Source organism: Hyaena hyaena, unplaced genomic scaffold (genome assembly GCF_003009895.1).
Source record: "Hyaena hyaena isolate Hyena2069 unplaced genomic scaffold, ASM300989v1 scaffold_1294, whole genome shotgun sequence".
NCBI lineage: Eukaryota > Metazoa > Chordata > Mammalia > Carnivora > Hyaenidae > Hyaena > Hyaena hyaena.
The window spans coordinates 33,575-38,082 of record NW_024081927.1 but is presented as its reverse complement, the minus strand read 5'-3'; the positions used below and the strand labels follow the sequence as shown (position 1 = coordinate 38,082).

General features: G+C 42.9%; 1 pseudogene; it reads left to right on the top strand.

Annotated features, from left to right (window-relative positions):
* Positions 1 to 2,253, top strand: LOC120224978 (annotated as a pseudogene).
* The last annotated feature ends 2,255 nt before the right edge of the window (positions 2,254 to 4,508 follow it).

Sequence of the window (4,508 nt, the reverse complement as noted above, 5' to 3'; positions counted from 1 at the left end):
TCTCATTGAACGCGGCGCTAGCTTTCCAGGTAGCTGATTTCTTCCCGAGCCGGGCCGGGCCCACCCAGAAGCAACTATGTCTAAGGGACCTGCAGTTGGCATCGATCTTGGCACCACCTACTCCTGTGTGGGAGTCTTCCAGCATTGGAAGGTGGAAATAATTGCCATCGATCAGGGAAACCAGACCACCCCAAGTTATGTTGCCTTTACTGACACCGAACGATTGATCGGTGATGCTGCAAAGAATCAAGTTGCAATGAATCCCACCAACACAGTTTTCGATGCCAAACGCCTGATTGGACGCAGATTCGACGATGCTGTTGTCCAATCTGATATGAAGCATTGGCTTTTCATGGTGGTGAATGATGCTGGCAGGCCCAATGTCCAAGTAGAATACAAGGGAGAGACCAAAAGTTTCTATCCAGAGGAGGTGTCTTCTATGGTCTTGACAAAGATGAAGGAAATTGCAGAGGCTTACCTTGGCAAGACTGTTACCAAAGCTGTAGTCACAGTACCTGACCTGCCTATTTTAATGACTCTCAGCGTCAGGCTACCAACGATGCTGGAACTATTGCTGGTCTTAATGTGCTTAGGATCATCAACGAGCCAACTGCTGCTGCTATCGCTTATGGCTTAGACAAAAAGGTTGGAGCTGAAAGGAATGTGCTGATTTTTGACTTGGGAGGTGGCACTTTTGATGTGTCAATCCTCACTATTGAAGATGGGATCTTTGAGGTCAAATCTACAGCTGGGGACACCCACTTAGGGGGAGAAGACTTTGACAACCGAATAGTACACCATTTTATTGCAGAGTTCAAGTGCAAACATAAGAAGGACATCAGCGAGAACAAGAGGGCAGTCCGTCGCCTCCGTACTGCTCGTGAGCGCGCCAAGCGCACACTTTCTTCCAGCACCCAGGCCAGTATTGAGATTGATTCTCTATATGAAGGAATTGACTTCTATACCTCTATTACTCGTGCCCGGTTTGAAGAGTTGAATGCTGACCTGTTTCGTGGCACCCTGGACCCTGTAGAGAAAGCCCTTCAGCATGCCAAGCTAGACAAGTCTCAGATCCACGATATTGTCCTGATGGGTGGTTCTACACGTATCCCCAAGATCCAGAAACTTCTATAAGACTTTTTCAATGGGAATTAACTGAATAAGAGCATCAATCCTGATGAGGCTGTTGCTTATGTTGCAGCTGTCCAGGCAGCCATCCTTTCTGGAGACAAATCTGAAAATGTTCAAGATTTGCTGCTGTTGGATGTCACTCCTCTTTCTCTTGGCATTGAGACTGCTGGTAGGGTCATGACCGTTCTCATCAAGCGCAATACTACCATTCCTACCAAGCAGACCCAGACCTTCACTACTTACTCTGACAACCAGCCTGGTGTACTCATTCAGGTTTATGAAGGTGAGCGTGCCATGACCAAGGATAACAATCTACTGGGCAAGTTTGAACTCACAGGCATACCTCCTGCCCCCCGTGGCGTTCCTCAGATTGAAGTCACTTTTGATATTGATGCTAATGGCATTCTCAATGTTTCTGCTGTGGATAAGAGTACAGGGGAAGAAAACAAGATCACCATCACAAACGACAAAGGTCGTTTGAGCAAGGAAGACCTTGAGCGCATGGTCCAGGAAGCTGAGAAGTACAAAGCTGAAGATGAGAAGCAGCGGGACAAGGTGTACTCCAAGAATTCCCTGGAATCCTATGCATTCAATATGAAAGCAACTGTTGAAGATGAGAAACTTCAGGGCAAGATAAATGATGAGGACAAACAGAAGATTCTGGACAAGTGTAATGAAATCATCAACTGGCTGGATAAGAACCAGACTGCAGAAAAAGAAGAATTTGAACATCAGCAGAAGGAGCTGGAGAAGGTGTGCAACCCCATCAACACGAAGCTGTACCAGAGTGTAGGAGGCATGCCTGGAGGAAGGCCCGGAGGCTTCCCTGGTGGCGGTGCTCCTCCCTCTGGTGGTGCCTCCTCCGGGCCCACCATTGAGGAGGTTGATTAAGCCAACCTGAGAATAGGTCTAGCATTGTTCCACACAAAACATTTGAAGGACCCAAATTTGTAGCAAATTCCTTGGCAGTTTTAAAGGAGCTTCTATAGTTAATAAACTGGTCATTCTTGATACTTGAATATGGAATATGTGCACAGGGAAAGAAATACAACATTGCACTTCATAAGCACTGTATTGTGAAGTGGAAAATGCAATGTCTTAAATAAACTGTATTTAAAATTGGCAAAAAAAAAATAAATAAAAGAAAGTCATTAGTGGCTAACAAAATTAACCTTCATTTAAAAATGAACTACTATTTTTTTTTTTTTTTTTTTTGAGGCACCTGGGTGGCTCAGCAAGTTGAGTGTCTGGTGTCAGCTCAGGTCATGATCTCTCAGTCTGTGAGTTCAAGCCCCATGTCAGGCTCTGTGCTGACAGCTCTGAGCCTGGACCCTGCTTTGGATTCTGTGTCACCCTCTCTCTCTGCCCCTCCCCTGCTCATGCTCTGTCTCTCTAAAAATAAATAAACATTAAAAAAATTATTTTTTTTAGAAATGAACTACTTTTTTAGGTTCTAACTTGGACTCTAATGACTATTTTACCGGCTTCATAAATTCTGGTTCATACCCTGAATAAAGCATTAATTTTATTAACATCAATTTAATGACATGGATATTTATCCACCTATAGAAATTTGAGGGAAGGATGGGAAATTAGCTTTAGTTATTCCGCAGTTATTTTAACTTTAGATCTAACTAGCCATGTGCTCTTAAAGTCCCATCATCTATGACTCTGAATGTTCTTCTATAAAATAAGGGACCTGGGCCTTGTATTCTGGTGCTTCTAGATCTTCATGGCCAGCATGCTGCTTTCCCATCCCTCTCTTCTGGAAACAACACATGCTCTTCTTGTAAGAGTGGTATCCCAGGGAAGGAACAACCCAATATAACATCTGGCACCAAAAAAAAAAAAATCTAAAGAAGTTGAGCTCTGAACTCAATGTCTAGCCTTCTGATTCCAACATTAAGTTGCCAAGGAAAACTGAAAACAGTCATTTACTCCAGGGAGGGAACATGGACAAGAGACAAGAACAGAGTAGAGTCTTAACACTTTTTTATATTCCCCTCTGTACATTTGGAATTTTGAATCTTATTCTGTACATGTATTACCTAGTCAGTACATAAATAAATACTTTTAGATAATTTGTTAAGAGACAAAGTATAGTTTATGATCTCATTTCCTTACATGGGCATGCATAGAATAAGGACTAGATTTATATATGTGAAAATATCAGCAGGGCCACTTGGGTGCCTCAGTTGGTTAAACATTTAACTTCGGCTCAGGTCACGATCTCATGGTCTGTGAGTTAGAGCCCCACATTGGGCTCTGTGGTGACAGCTCAGAGCCTGGAGCCTGCTTTGGGTTCTGTATCTCTCTATATATATATACCCCTCGCCTGTTCATGCTCTGTCTCTCAAAAATAAATAAATGTTAAAAAAAATAAAGTTTAAAAAATATCAACAGTTATTATCTCTGTACAAGTGTGAGTGAATTTTGTCATCTTTTCTATGGATTTTGTTTATTTTGTATAAATTTTCTTCCATGACTGTTACTCCTATGGCCAGATAAATCTTTTTAATTTTAAACATTAATTACATAGAATAAAAAATGTAAAGAACAAAATGGGACAAATTAATACACCAAAACAAAGGGGAAGCCACAAAATCCCTATTAGCAACCATGTCACCTGACATAGGCAGGTGCTGAGTGGATCTCCTATGAATCAGTCACCTTCAGCCCCTGTATCCTCATATGCCTTCTCTCACTGTGAGCTGTTTTCTCAGCTTAAAGCCCTCATCTTCCTAAAACCCTCCTCTCTCAAAACCTCCACCTGCTCCCCCACTTTCATCTCAGTAGGTCCATTTGCTGCTCAGGGATCCACTTTGCTCTTCTTTCTCCAGGGAGCTCCCTTGACTCCCAAGTCTGGTCTGGGTCCCCATCCAATCTGCATTATTACCACCCCCTTACCAGATTGTAGTTTCTGAAAACAGGGCCATGTTTGGCTTGATCACTTTTGTTTCCCAAGCACCTGTCACAGTGATTGACATAGACTCTCAATAATTGTGTTGAGGGACGCCTGGGTGGCTCAGTTAAGCCTCCGACTTCAGCTCAGGTCATGATCTCATGGTTTGTGGGTTCGAGCCCCGTGTTGGGCTCTGTGCTGACTGCCAGGCTCTGAGCCTGGATGCTGTTTCGGATTCTGTATCTGCCTCTCTCTCTGACCCTCCCCTGCTCATGCTGTCTCTCTCTCTCTCTCTCTCTCTCTCTGAGAAATAAATAAAACATTAAAAATTTTTAAATAAATAAATATGTGTTGAATGAATTAGATTACTTGTACAAGCTTCGTTTCTGGCATGCTACATGCACATTTCTTTTGAGCACCCTCACCTGGACTCTATCTTGATTCTTTTCTAAAAAACTCTTACTTTCCCAGCTAT